The 16,744-nt window shown below is 30.1% G+C and overlaps 1 protein-coding gene across 1 annotated transcript in view; it reads right to left on the bottom strand.

Moving 5' to 3' along the window:
• LOC122851920 overlaps positions 1 to 15,833 on the bottom strand; it is a 68,472-nt gene extending 52,639 nt beyond the window's left edge. The window contains exon 1 of the mRNA XM_044151425.1: positions 15,563 to 15,833. The gene's annotated coding sequence lies outside the window, so the exon portion shown is untranslated. The remainder of the gene's footprint in view (positions 1 to 15,562) is intronic.
• Positions 15,834 to 16,744: the final 911 nt, after the last annotated feature.

A 16,744-nucleotide genomic window follows, 5' to 3' on the forward strand; every position in this document is an offset into this window, starting at 1 on the left:
TTTCGAGTACACGGACATAAAATTTAGTGTGCCAATATATGGGTCCCTTAAACTACAAATATCGGGGGTGCGTTCCGTAGGGGACCATGGTCCACCAAAAATAGGCGTGGTTTATAATGGTGAATACAATTTTGTTATAGTGTCAGCACTGCTTTGTATTACAAAATGTAAAGAAACGTAAACACTGGAATTATAATTAAAATATTACAAAAAAAAAAAATAATAATAATTTGGCATCAAAAAAAAGGTCAATTAAAATAGTAGGTGTATATTGTTGTTATCTCAATTATTTAGCCCGTAAATTGTATTTTTTTCAAAGTTAATGCTTCAAAAGAGTGTATACATAAGACTGGTTATTTTATACAGATTCCTAGGGAGATTTTTAATTTTAATCGATCCACTCTGATTATAGCCAAAAAGGACCGAGGTCCCCTACCGGAACGCACCCTAGTTCGAGTATGCCTTCAGCAAGCAGTCTTAATGTCATGATCCAAATCAATTTACCTCAATTTTAGAAGTTGGCTTCTTAAATAGACACAACTGTCTTTTCGATTCAAGAACTTTACATCATAATTTAAATCATAAAAGTATGAGTAAATTTGTTATTTTGAACAAAAAATAATTTTTTTAATTCGATTTTGGTACTATAATTATTATTGTAGTTTATTTAACTTATTATTTATTCTAGTTTTTGCCTGCTTGAACTCATGTTATTAAATTTATGTTTCAACGGAGATTCAAACCTGTGACTAACTTAACTGCCTAACTACACGGAGAGAATTTTTTTGTGAAATCTACAGGGTAACCACGACAGTTGGGATCGAAGTGACATGCCTGGTAATTATTATTTGGTTTTTGTATAAAAAATAGGAAGCCTTTGTTTTATTTACATTGGCACAATGTAAAAAACATGTGGGGGTTTTATTTGTGTGTCTAAATATAAATCTCTGGTAAATTGAGATATTTACATGGTCATTAGGAATATTTATCTAAATTGTAGTAATTTCTCTATAGTATAGATAATAAATATTAAGCGTATTTATTTTCAGCAGGTGATTGACAATTTATATCCGAAAAACCCGTATATTTCTACAAGGAACCATGTAAGTTTTGTGTGTTGACTTGTTTATATGAAGTTCGATGAATAGCATTTTTATTTTTACAGTGTTACCATGTAAAATTAAACCGATATAATTTTTTTTTTTTCAATAAAACTTACTCAGGTTCAATTCAATGACAACATATTTATTTTTACAGTGTTACCATGTAAATTAAAAAACTATGAGATAATGTCTACAAAAAGAATAGAACTTGATGAATTAATTATAGTGATCTGCTACTAATCCTTGGTATTTTACTTTATAAAACGAATAAAAAGAATGCAATTTATTTTTATAAATAAAAATGTCCAAGGAGAAGCAGTAGCTAAGGAAAAAATGTAGCTAAGGAATTAATGTTGCCGAAGAATTATGTTTTAAGGAAATATATTTGCTTGAAAAATAATTTTTTGGCAACCTCAATTCCTTAGCTACATCTTTTCCTTAGCTACTGCTTTTCCTTGGACATTTTTTATTTATTTTATAAATAAAATACATGTAAATTTATTTTTTAAAAATACAAATGTCCAAGGAAAAGCAGTAGCTAAGGAATTAATGTGGCTAAGAAATTAATACTGCCAAAAAATTATGTTTCAAGAAAATAATTCCTCAGTCACATTAATTCCTTAGCTACATCTTTTCCTTAGCTACTGCTTTTCCTTGGACATTTGTATTTTAAAAAAATAAATTTACATGTATTTTATTTATAAAATAAGTAAAAAATGTCCAAGGAAAAGATGTAGCTAAGGAATTAATGTGACTAAGGAATTATGTTTCAAGGAAATGATTCCTCAGTCACATTAATTCCTAGTCACATTAATTCCTTAGCTACATCTTTTCCTTAGCTACTGCTTTTCCTTGGACATTTGTATTTTAAAAAGAAAAATTTACATATATTTTATTTATAAAATAAATAAAAAATGTCCAAGGAAAAGCAGTAGCTACGGAAAAGATGTAGCTAAGGAATTAATGTGACTAAGGAATTATGTTTCAAGGAAATAATTCCTTAGTCACATTAATTCCTTAGCTACATCTTTTCCTTAGCTACTGCTTTTCCTTGGACATTTGTATTTTAAAAAAATAAATTTACATGTATTTTATTTATAAAATAAGTAAAAAATGTCCAAGGAAAAGATGTAGCTAAAGAATTAATGTGGCTAAGGAATTAATGTTGCTAAAAAATTATGTTTAAAGGAAATTATTCCTTAGTCACATTAATTTCTTAGCTACATCTCTTCCTTAGCTACTGCTTTTCCTTGGACATTTTTATTTTTTAAAAATTAAAAAATAAGGAATTATCAAAGATTACAAATTTATTTCTCCGATATCTCTAGCTATATGAAGCAACATACATTAAAATATCCTGAATATTTTGTTAGATTTCAATTTTTTCTACATTTTTAATGTTCAAATTTTTTTTATATTTTTTTATTATATTATGTTTCGATTTAGTATCCTTATTAATAAAAAAAACTTCTTCTCTTGTATTTAGTGAAGATTATTCTTAATAAGGATTAAAATTTTTTACCTTTCACAATAGCGCGCGATAGCTTAGGGGATAAGGCACTCGGTTTAGAATATAGGTTCCATAGGTTTAGGTAGAGTTACAAGTTCGAATCCCGGTCGGGATAATCTATCAAAACATATAATGTCATTAATGTAATTCTAATCGTTAATTGCGTAGTATTATTTTCGTAATTACTGGTAGTTTTATTTCTGAACTCATTTGCATAATTAAAATCCATAAAAGTCATCAATCCCAGCCAAAAGATGATAAATAATTAGTCAGACAACCATGAACAGCATGAGAAAATTATTTTCGATAGATCCAGTTTCCAAAAATAATTGTTTCATTAAACATGACTTTTAAGTTTTTTTTAAAATGAATTGAACGTATCATCATTTTGTTATTCAACATAATGTCAAATTTATTTCAATATTGGCTTAGAATATTTCGAGTGTACAAGAGAACGAAAATACAGATGAAACTATGAGTAGAGCCTTTCACTCATGATTTTTTATATTTTAGTCTCACGATATTTCAACACATATCAGGGCTTAGTTAATATGGTTCTATATTTTCTATTAGCATCAGACAGTATATAAAACTTATACAATTGTGATATGTCTTAGAACTTTATTCGTTTTTTTTCTATATTGAAGAAACTATTTTAAAAAGTAGAACAATTATTATTTATGTCAGTCTGGTTTAAGATTATTCAAAACCTGTACTTTATCCAAGTTTGTACTTCTTATAAATTGAGTCATGATAGCTTGATCTAATTATAAAAAAAAAAAAAATGAATAAATGAAAGTAAAAGTGTGCATGAGTTACTTAATTTACTAATATTTCCCTTTCATTATCGTAAAATTCAAATTTATTCCGTTTCTTTTTTTTTTTTTCAAATGAAAACTAACTTTCGTGTTTGATTTTTTTTATACTTTATGATTATATTTCAAAAATGAGCTGCTGACATAATGAATCTTCAAGACGTCCGAGTGTCCAAGGACTTTCAGCTCAGCATCATAAAAAAAGGTGATAAGACTATTAATAACGACATAGGTGTGGCTAAGTCTCAGTTCTCAGTTGTTGATTGAAATCGACAAAAATTATCGTTTCACAATGGTAGCAAAAATGAAACGTTCAATAAAACTTAAAAAAGAAACTTGCTCTCAACCGTTTCGACATGAGAAGCCATGGTACCAGATACCTTTAGTTATCCTGAATAGGATTGTCAAATGCAATCCTGACCAGAATACTATCAAGATAAATTGGTCAAATGAATATATTTTGTTTCAAGTTTACTATGTTAAAGATTTATTTCTATTATATCATATTATTATTATTATCATTATTATTACTTAAAACAATTATCAACTGTCACAAGTGTTGGAAGTAGAGGAAAAAACTGTTCTAGTGATTCTAGTTTCTGCTTAGGTCACTAGAAGATAGTCTAATTAATAAAAAAACTAAGAGTAATGATAATAATGATAATATAATGATAATAACAACAAATCCAAACGGATTTTTATTATCTATGAGACGCAAATTTTGAATAGATTGGCAAGCACAAATTTCCATTTTTGGTCCGTTAGGAACGGTTTTTACATAAATATAAAGTTAAAAAAAAATCTTAAGACTATGCGATATTGAAGAGTGGATTCATGAAAATCAAATGATGTCTTCCACTTATGGAATAAAATCTTCGTTTGTCGATTCAAAAAAGGAAAGCACGTACTTATGATAATTTTGTCCCGAGAAAAAATTCCAGTTTTCGTGACTATAGTTGGCGCAAGATCATGGCCAACTTAAGGGCTTTGACCGTGGGGAAAAAAAAGTTTATCATGCAAAAATAAAAAATAAAAACTGGAGATTACGGTCTTTTGTGATCCTATGAGTACGTATGTTCTCCCACTATATCAACATTCAACATTCTACGAAGCTAATGCTTCATTATGAAAATATTCTTCGATCGAAAATATTCTTTTTCTTTTTTTTTTACATCTAAAAAAATGTTAAAAAAAAATTAAAAATTTAAAAAAAAATCTTTTTTTTTTCAAAAATCGAAAAAAAAATACTTCCCATTGAGTGACCACTCTATTGTAAAGCTTAGAATACTTGTTTTGCATCCTCGAATCTCTGACCAAAAATTCAGCGAAAAAAAGAAGGTACTGTTTCAAATATCTTGAAATTCGATGGTGGCACCCATTATCGAAAATTTAAAAAAAAAAAAAAAAAAATACGGGTTTTTTTTAAGGACAAAATGAATAACATATCAAAAAATAAGCGGAATTGCAAGGGGTCAGGCCACAAATTCCGTGATTTGGTTAAGAACGTCACATATATAAATTCAATCCTATGCATCCAAAGATAGATGAACTACATGAACAGCAAGTATAATATAAATGTGATAACGTACATCTGAAAATAATCACAAAACACAATATTTGCGTCTTTGAAACAAAATTGATATAAATGAACAAGGAAAAAACAAAAGCGTTTTGAACAAAAAAAAAAATTACTGCCTGAGTAATTTGATGCTCTTCTACGCTTTGAGTGATATTACATCACTCAATATGCAATGATCGCGATACTTTTGCATGGATGCCTGAACTCGTGCTCAGAAAGCCTGCAATCAAATTCATTTAAATTGTGAAGATACTATCGATTGAACCATTTTTTATTGAAAACAAAAATTAGATTATACTTATCTGATGTTTGTACGTAAGTTGTCTCTTAAGGATTAATTGAAATTGAAAACAAAAATATTGATAAACTACTCTATATTTTATAATGTGCCTAAAAGTAATTCAATAAATTTTTAAACACAAAATTTTATTTTTCAAATCTTCTTCCCAGGTAGGAGTAAACGATTGTGCCAGGCCTGGCACAAGCTTGTGCACAAGGCTCACATGCTTGTGTCTAGCTTAAGCTACAAGCTTGTGCCAAGGTTGTTAAGTGATTGGAAATGTGCCTATGTTACAAGCTTGATGACAAGCCTTGTGCCAAGGCTCGTGTCCCAGCCTCGTGTCAAGACTCGTATTCCAGCATTGTGCCAAGGCTTGTGCCTCGGGCTTGACTCAAGCTTCCAAAAACAATTTTAAAAAAAATATAAATAAATTATTATGGTTAATCTATTATTATTGTTAATTTAATAATTTCGACATTGTTATTTTTTAATTCAGACAATTCTATTAAACGATAATAATTAGACGAAAAACTAGGGACGCGACGCGGGATCGATCCGGGGCCTCTCACGTGGAAGTCCCATGCACTATCATGTCGACCATCGGGGTATTGATAAAAGTGGTCGTCAAAATTTTTTATATAAATAAATTCTATTGAGACTAAACACACAGTCCTCGCGAATGCCTCACACAATAGTCAAAGCCTGATAATTTTTATTTGAAATTTATATTAAATTTATATATCTAATTACTATAATTTTTTTTTTTTGAGTTAAATATATGCATAAGTCAAGTCTCGTGTCGGGCTTGGTGAAACAATGGGCACCAGCTTGAAACAAAGCTGTATTACGAGGCTCGTGTGAGGGCGGGAAAAATCAAGGGGACAGTCTTGTGTAACAAGGCTTGTCTAGTGACTGGAAAAACAGGTTTGACACAACCTTGAAATTTTTAATCTTGTGTGAGGCTTGGAACTAACGATTAACACAGGCTTGGTACAAGCCTGGACTAACAAGTCTTGTGCAATGACTGTAAATACAGGCTCGACACAATCTTGGAAATTTCAACCTTGTTTAAGGCTTGGAATTACCGATTGACACAGGCTTGGTACAAGCCTGGACTAGCAAGTCTTGTGCAATGACTGTAAATACAAGCTTGACACGAGCTTGGAATTTTTAACCTTGTGTGAGGCTTGGAAATAACAATCGACGGTCAAGTCTTGGTAAATTATTGGGTGGCCAAGACTCGAAACAGATGATGAAGCCAAGGCTTGGCTCATTAAAGGCTGGCCAGTCATTGATCGATCGTTCATCGGTCAAGTCTTGGTTAATTATTGGGCAGCCAAGACTGGGAATATGCAATTGAGCCAAGAGTTGGCACATTAAAGATTGGTGAACTTGCTGGTGTGACTTGCCACTCGTATTCAAGTCCTGGTGATGTCAAGCTTTTATGGTGTAGTGTTTTTAGTCAAATAAATTATCAATTATATAAATAAAAAAATTAAATTGTTGAAACAATTGAAAAAAGTTTTTTTTTATAAAATTATTAACTTTTTGGAAGTCTCGGCTGAGTATTGGTAGCCAAGCTTAAATTGGTGTCAATCCTCAAGCCTGGTGCAACCCGTGAAGGAGAAAACAACATGGCCAAGCAATGGGCCAAGTCTGGCAAAATGTTGCCAAGTCTCGGCTGCCAGTCTTGGTCGGTGCTTGCACCAGGCTTGGGGATTGACACCAATTTAAGCTTGACTACCAATACTGGTACAAGCATTTTCTGCCAATACTTCCAAAAATTTAATAATTTTATAACGGGTAATAATTTTTTACTCGAGTAAAGTTGTAATTTTTCAGAAATAATTCGTTTCTCACAAGACAGCGTAGAGATAGTGAGAGATTCTTCAAATACTGCTAGAGAGTGATAGAGATTATCAAGAGGCACGGTTGTGCCTCGAGTCAAGTATGAGAAAAAAAATATATATGTGTTGATGAGAATATATATGAGATGATAAGAGCTAACTACTACCGTGCCTTATTATATATCAAATATTTTGTCCGCTTCCGTCCCTAATCTTTTAGAAATTTAATTAAAATATGATAGAGTTGAATGAGGATACTGAGGTTTGGTAATGATCCCATAAATCAATGTCGAGCTTTTTTTTTTAAAAAAAATCAGATTTTTTCGTTGCGGTAATATATATTTAAAGCATAATTGATATTTACGGTCTTTGCGTTTTTATCAAATCGACCGGATTTCTTCCGTTCAGTTGGTAAAACTTTACAATTATTTCTCTTCTCTTTCTTACGACCTCTCTTGTTTTTAGTGTTTATATTTTGGCTTTACTGCAGTATGTTATTATTTGTTTGTATTCATGACATAACTTCCAAACTACTTTGACAGCATAAATTAATTGTTTACTGTACAAAAAGATATGATATCTCAACAAAAAAAAAAAAAAAATTTTAAACTCGACCCCACCTGTTTTTCCCAAATAAAATTTCAGTATTCAAGACATATATTACATCAGGTGGGGTCAAGTTTAAAATTTTTTTTTTTCAATAGTTTAGACTTAATTACATTTGTCAAAAATATATTTTCTTCTTGTCTTTCTGGTATCACCTCTTGATGAATATACTCACAATTAGTGACAATTTCGAATACTTGACACTTTTTTTGTAAAAAAAACTTTGTTTTTTTTTTTTTTGTTGCGATCGAATTAAATTTGAATATATCAGTTGAAACAAATGATAATTCACTCGTTAAAAAATAACAAAAAGTTTCATAAAAATGTTATTTTAATGTTTAAATATTTTTTAGAGTTTTTTTCTTGAAGCATTCCCTCTTTCGGTATGAATGAACAAGAATTTATTCATTTGTTACAATCATAATAGTATTCACGTTTAGAAGCTTATTTCTTGGCACATTCAATGTATCCCGGGAAAAAATATTGTACGTGGAATTGTATATAATAACATATAATTGCATATTATTGTATACTATCGTATATAATTGTATGTTATTTTATACAATTCCATATGTAAAATAAGATTCGATAACATACGTTCACATATGATTGTAGTATTTAATAATAAATAACATATAATTGTATGCGGCTTTATTTTCATACAGAATCATACGTGCGTATTATTATATGCAATTGTATGTGATAATATACGATTATATATGGAAACATAAAATTTCATATGACTCTAGTTTTTTGCAAGACCTTATGTCCATATTATTGCATGTTTTAATATACAATTGAATATGATAACATGTAATTTTATATGACTCTGGTTTTATGCAATATTTTATGTCAATGTTATTGTATGATATAACATATAATGTTAAGTAGTATCATATAATTATATATGACTAGTATTACGCAAAATGTTATGTCGATGTTAATGTATATTATTATATACAACTATAAACGATAACATATCATTACATATGACTCTGGTTCTATGCAAAATCTCATGTCCGTGTTGTTGTATGGTATAATATACAATTGTATATAATTCCGTATAATTATATATAACTCTTGTTTTTATGCAATATCTTATGTCAATGTTATTGTATGTTATAACATATAATGAGAAGTATATAATGTTATATGACTGGTTTTATACAAAATCTTATCACTATGTAAATGTGTGTTATAATCTACAATTGTATATAATGCGATATAATTGCATATAACTCTGGTTTTATGCAACATTTTATGTCGATGTTATTGTATGTTATAACATATAATTCCAAGTAGTATCATATGATTTAAATCATATAAATCAATTGATATGACAGCTTTTATACAAAATCTTATGTCGATATTATTGTATATTAAATTATACAATAATATACAATATAACATATAATTACATATGATTCTAATTCAATGTAAAATCTCATGTCAATGTTATTGTATGATATATCATATAATTAGAAGTAACAACATATAATTTTATATAAATGGTTTTATGGAAAATCTTATACTATGTAATTGTATGTTATAATACAAAATTGTTTATAATGCGATATAATTGCATATTACTCTGGTTTCATGCAATATCTTATGTCGATATTATTGTATAATAAATTATACAATAATATACAATAACATATAATTACATATGATTCTAATTTTAGGAAAAATCTCATGTCAATGTTATTGTATGTTATAACATATAATTAAAAGTAACAACATATAATTTTATATAAATGGTTTTATGGAAAATCTTATCACTATGTAATTGTATGTTATAATATACAATTGTATTCAATGCTATATAATTGTATATTACTCTGGTTTTATGCAATATCTTATGTCAATGTTATTGTATGTTATAACATATAATTCTGAATAGTATCATATGATTTTATATGACTGATTTTATGCAAAATCTTATATTGATATTATTGTATATTAAATTATACAATAATATACAATAACATATAATTACATATGATTCTAATTTTAGGAAAAATCTCATGTCAATGTTATTGTATGTTATAACATTTTATTATATATAATAATATATAATTTTATATTATTCTGGTTTTCAGGTGGAGTCCTTAATGTATATTATTGTTTGATATTTTATAATATCGTATATTTATATATGATAATATATATTCATATAATTTTATTTCATTTCTATTCAAGATCATACATCCGTTTTAATACATGTATAATACGAAATGTGATTATATGCAATAATATCAACTTGTCTTAAATAATAAATAAACATCAAAACTTTATTTTATTTTTTCAAGACTTTATTTTGTAGAATAGAAGCAATGTTAGTATGACTTAAGACGTAAAAAAATATTTTAAAATTTTTTCAATTAAAAAAGAAATTATTTATTGTTATCACAAATTTAATTTATCTCGGCCAACTTGTTCTATAAGTTTACAAAAAACACTTTGAGATTATATGCGTTCGATAGCCGCGTGGGTAAAGATGTGCGTTTAGTAATTAGAGCATTACAGGTTCGAGTCCCGGTAAAGCAAAAAATAGATTTAGGTTTTTCCATGATAGGTAGCAAATACGAGACAATAGATTTATAAAAATGTAATAACAATAAATAATATAATTTTTTAATTAAAAATTTTTGTATATAATCATATTCGGGAAAAATATTGTATGTTATAACATATAATTGTATGCGATTATGATTGTATACAATAATACGTTAAAATTGAGTTGTTATTATTTATAATTGACCCGATAGTTTCGCATGTTATTGCATACAATTGTATATCATTGTATGGATACAATTGTATGCAATAACATAACTATCGGGTCTTTATACAATAACATGCACTCAATTTTAACATGTTATTGTATACAATCATATTCGCATACAATTATATGTTATTATATACAATTCCACGTACAATATTTTTTCCCGGGATCGCTTAAAATAGATTGATGGCCAGATAAGTCAATCAAACAATTGTGAAACAAAAAAAAAAAATTAACCGGTTTCATCAAATTCGAACATGATCATTATTTATTTATACGATTCAATGATTCATGAGACTACATAACCTTCAAATTGAAAACCAATATATAATCCAAATTATCGTATGGATAACCGTTATTTTAATGTCTAAATATACTTTTACAAATACCTGGTGAAAATGATTTATCTGATTTTCTCTGATTTTGAAAAGTCGGAGTAATTCGGAAAAAATCGGAGAAATTCGGACGAAATTGGAAAAAGTCTGAGATAATCAGGATAAATGATTTTTTGTTTAGTCCGATTTTTCTTCGAAATTTCACTTCAGTAATTTGTGGAGAAAACCGGAGTAAAGGTGAAAGAATTTAAGAAATTTGGAGAAAATCGAAGAAAAATCGGAGAAAAATTTTCACCAGAGTAGATAGAAAGTATAACATTTTTTGTTGTGTTTTCATAATTATTTCCTATCGATGGATATCAACTTTATATAACAATGGTATTAATAAAAACAAGAAATAAAAACGATTATTTGGGATAGTAAAGTCCTATTTCAAAGTTTACTTTAATTGAATGAATTTTTATTTTAAACAGAAAAAAATACCATACTCTTATTTACGCTATAACCTCCAAACTACTTTGCAGCATAAATAAGTTGAAGGTTATATTAAGAAATGCATCATTATTTCATTCACATATAAAAAAAATATTTTTAGTCAAAGTTAACTCATTCCCCGCTATCGGATCACCTTAAAACAAAAAGTTACCGGAATATTTTTATATTTCAAACCATTTTTCGCCAAGAAGTTTATTTCTAAAAATCAGAAATAAATTTTCTCAGTGTATTAACTGCATACACACCCGCTAGCGCCGTCTCATATTATTCGATGCACAGGCGCTATAAACTCCAATTCTTTACCGAGTATTTACTTAGGTCTCGGTTCCATCTATGACGTCAGCAGTGCCTTGTAATCGCAATGAATTCGGACACACCTCTCTAAACGAAAATATGTATTTTACTATTCTCTAAACCCTGTACTTTTTATTTTGTCCGATCGGGGACCCAAATATAAAAAGAAGGAAAAAATGAGCAGCCTAGTGGGTTGGGAGGAGGAGGGGGGGGGGCTTCCTTCTGCCAGACGGAACTAACTATCAGCCCTCCAACTAACTAAGTTAGTTGGAGATTGAAGCAAAGTGAAAGCTTTGAAAAAAAAATTTGAACTTAACCAGGGATTGAACCCCATACCTTCTGAATGGAAACCCCACGCGTTATCCACTGCGCCACAACAACGTTTACGAAGCATGATATTCGTTTGTTTTACATCAACAATTTGAAAATAAGCAAAGTCACGCCTGTGCAGTCGGCTAAAAAATGGGAGCAGTTGACATTTCTGAGCCCATCATTGTTTTTACTACCCGGGTAGGAATTGCCAAGACTTACAACATTGCCAAGTGTTGTCCCAATAATGGCACCTAATGCTTGGCAGCCAATCGTGCGCTATCCATGGGCCAAGGCTTGGCTGACTCATGGCTGGTTATTTGCTTACCAAGGCTTGTATTCCAATGCTTGGCCGACCATTGGTTGAAGAAGAGGTGGCCAGCTCTTATCAAGCCATTTATCGGCCGAGTCTTCGTAAATTATTGGGTGGCCAAGACTCGAAACAGATGATTAAGCCAAGGCTTGGCTCATTAAGGGCTAGCCAGCCATTGATCAACCGTTCATCGGCCAAGTCTTGATTCATTATTGGGCGGCCAACACTGGAAACAAATGATTGAGCCAAGGCTTGGCTCGTTAAGGGCTGGCCAGCCATTGATCAACCATTCATCGGCCAAATCTTGGTAAATTATTGGGTGGCCAAGACTTGAAACAGATGATTAAGCCAAGGCTTGGCTCATTAAAGGCTAGCCAGCCATTGATCGACCGTTCACCGGCCAAGTCTTGGTTCATTATTGGGCGGCCAAGACTGGAAACAAATGATTGAGCCAAGGCTTGGCTCGTTAAGGGCTGGTCAGCCATTGATCGACCGTTCATCGGCCAAGTCTTGGTTAATTATTGGGCGGCCAAGACTGGGAATACACAATTAAGCCAAGAGTTGGCACATTAAAGATTGGTGAACTTGACTTGCCATTTGTCGGCCGAGTGTCGATTGTTCTTTGGGTCACCAAAATTGATTATTTTTTATTCTTTCGACGTATGTGAATATATATTAAGAGCCGCTGTTATGTATTTAGTATTGAAAATTTTTTATTCAATTATATACTGTATAAAAGCTACTCATTTTTTTCTTGCATAACGAAAATTTCAAGAACAAAAATTTTTTTTTCATAAATTATTAAAATATATTCTGGGGTTAATGAAACAAATAAAATCTATATATCGGCTGAGTGTCGGTTGATTCTTGGATTGTCATGATTATAATGTAAATTTAAGTACAACAAATTTTCCTCATCTCTAATTGTTGCTGCTATGGTTAAGTAAGTAAGGCTCTGGAGTTTCAACTAGAAGATACCGTGTTCAAGTCCTGGTGAAGTCAAGTTTTTATGGTATTGTTTTTAGTCAAATAAATTATTAATTATATAAAGAAAAAAATTAAATAATTTCAACAATTAAAAATTTTTTTTTTTTTATAAAATTATTAAATTTTTGGAAGTCTTGGCCGAGTATTGGCAGCCAATGCTTTGCCCAGTATTGGTAGCTAAGCTTAAATTGGTGTCAATCCCCAAGCCTGGTGCAAGCACTGACCAAGACTGGCAGCCAAGACTTGGCAACATTTTGCCAGGCTTGCCCCAATGCTTGGCCATGTTGTTTTCTCCTTCACGGGTATGGCTCATTGTAATTTTAACTATGTTGCTGTGTATTTATCAGTGATGATTATCGGATTTCTAAGAGAATTAAATTTTCACTATTGTACATCGTAAATTATCAGAGGATCATTTTGATTTTGTCCACAACAACAACGTAAAATTGTATGAATACAAAGCGAAAAAAAAATATATATATTTTGCTATGGTGAAATGTAATTTTCAGGCTGGATTATTTAAACTTATAAATTTAACGTCGGTAAAAGTTCCTCTATGCGTTGTTATTTTTTATCTGAACACAGCAAAAAAAAAACATTGCTATCATACATTTTAATTTTTCAAAGCAAAAATTGTTTTTTTTTTTGTAACATGATCGTAAATATTTTAATAGTCAGAAGATAGACCCTCAATGATATGGTGCCATAGCAAAATTTGCTGAAAATTTTTCTCCGTGTATAATCATACATGTGAAGAGAATATATATTGGATACATGAGCATGTGGTAGTGGATAGTCGTTAAACAATTATGACGATCCACGATTGTGTTAGAGTGCCATATGAATGACAATCCACGGTTGTGGCAGAGTGACATATAGAATTCCACGTTGAGCCCCGACCAGATTCTCCTTGTAAAAGGTTAGGAAAACACTAGATTACACTAAATATTCGTATCATCTGGTGGAAAAAATTACTTTAATAATATTAAACATAAAGTATACCATTAACTCAATACTTCAAATATTCCTGCAAACTACAGTAAAAATTTAGATAAAACATAATAATAATTTTTATGATAAGTAAAAATTAGTCGCCGCAATGACGTCGGTCATGATCATTAGTACACCACTACAGGAATATTTGCTGTGGATTTCTCCCCGTGTATGAAAGACGGCTTAGGTATTGCTACAGACTGTGAAAGTCTACCAGAGACTCGGAAATTTCATCTTGGCTCAGTACATAAACAGTCAAAGATGGTCGGTATTTTTGAGTATAAAATTGAATACTGAAAATTTTTGGGGTTTGGAGGCTTGGCTTTTTATTTATTAGAATTCATTGAAACGAATAAAAATCATCGAATCGTAGTCACGATCTTTTTTATGAAAACTCGTTGAACTCACCTCTTTCGAAAGTATTTTTATTAGCAGAGTCCTCTGTTCTGCGTCAACCGTTTTCACACGCGACTTTTCAAATATCCAGGATATTATTTTATCATCTTAATTTCATGTGTGTGAATTAAATAAAAAGAAATGTTTAATGTGCCAGAAAAGTATGTTTGAAGAAATTTTTCTTTTATATAACGTTTTTCTTAAAATACAAGTAAAATTTTGAATATTTGAATGTCCATTATTTCTGATCATTTGTTGGAAGGTTCTTCGTTTAGACTTTTATCAAACTAGTAACATGTGAAATCGAACTTAATAATTTTTAATAATCTATACTATTCCGGAATCAAAGAAGTCGGTTTTGAAATTCCTTATACAGTCATAATAGTCATATGCCCTACAATTATTGGAATTAAAGATTTTCATTAATAGTCAAAATAAAGTTATCATTGATATAACTTATCAACTTTCATCGAATACTTTTCTTTTTAATCGTTATGTGTGACCTCGAAAACTTGATTAATCCTCTAGCTCCAACAATCGTAATCAACTTTCTCGAAGATTGTTATTTCCAATTCCAGAAATTAGAAACTAATTTCAATCCTAACGAAATTAGATGAGAATTCATGATAAGAATAAGTAATAAAAAAATTTGTACGATCGTAAATCTTATTGAAATTGATTAAGGGCAGTGATATTCTTCGCTTTCATTTGAAAAATAATAAAACGTATAATATCAATTTACATTATCCTTTCGAAAATTTAAAACGATTATAGCAAAACTTTTTTGTTGAGGTCAACTATAGTTGTCGATCGTATATTACATATATTTCCTTAATATTTCTCTTATATTATCAACACAATTCTTTTTTTAAAATATTATTAAGAAAATTTCGAATTTATAAAAATTGTACTCACATGATCTTGGGATTTATTGAAAATTTAAAATGTTCGAATGTTTATAAAACTGTTGCACGCTAGAACTGTTGACACTTAACAATTAACATCGAAACAGTATGAAGATACCTGATGCTTACTACAAAGAGACTGATTCATTGTAAGACACCATACGTTGAAAATAACTCTCCTTCCATAAACCGCAAGTTGTTCTTCTCCACAACCCACTGAGACCGCATTTACCTTCTCCTTCGCTCAATATTAAACAAAAACAATACTAACAGCTTTCACTTTGCTTCAATCTCCAACTAACTTAGTTAGTTGGAGGGCTGATAGTTAGTTCCGTCTCGCAGAAGGAAGCCCCCCCCCTCCTCCCAACCCACTAGGCCGCTCATTTTTTCCTTCTTTTTATATTTGGGTCCCCGATCGGACAAAATAAAAAGTACAGTGTTTAGAGAATAGTAAAATACATATTTTCGTTTAGAGAGGTGTGTCCGAATTCATTGCGATTACAAGGCACTGCTGACGTCATAGATGGAACCGAGACCTACGTAAATACTCGGTAAAGAATTGGAGTTTATAGCGCCTGCGCATCGAATAATATGAGACGGCGCTAGCGTGTGTGTATGCCGTCAATACACTGAGAAAATTTATTTCTGATTTTTAGAAATAAACTTCTTGGCGAAAAATGGTTTGAAATATAAAAATATTCCGGTAACTTTTTGTTTTAAGGTGATCCGATAGCGGGGAATGAGTTAACTTTGACTAAAAATATTTTTTTTATATGTGAATGAAATAATGATGCATTTCTTAATATAACCTTCAACTTATTTATGCTGCAAAGTAGTTTGGAGGTTATAGCGTAAATAAGAGTATGGTATTTTTTTCTGTTTAAAATAAAAATTCATTCAATTAAAGTAAACTTTGAAATAGGACTTTACCATCCCAAATAATCGTTTTTATTTCTTGTTTTTATTAATACCATCGTTATATAAAGTTGATATCCATCGATAGGAAATAATTATGAAAACACAACAAAAAATGTTATACTTTCTATCTACTCTGGTGAAAATTTTTCTCCGATTTTTCTTCGATTTTCTCCAAATTTCTTAAATTCTTTCACCTTTACTCCGGTTTTCTCCACAAATTACTGAAGTGAAATTTCGAAGAAAAATCGGACTAAACAAAAAATCATTCATTCTG

Source organism: Aphidius gifuensis, linkage group LG3 (assembly GCF_014905175.1).
Source record: "Aphidius gifuensis isolate YNYX2018 linkage group LG3, ASM1490517v1, whole genome shotgun sequence".
Lineage (NCBI taxonomy): Eukaryota > Metazoa > Arthropoda > Insecta > Hymenoptera > Braconidae > Aphidius > Aphidius gifuensis.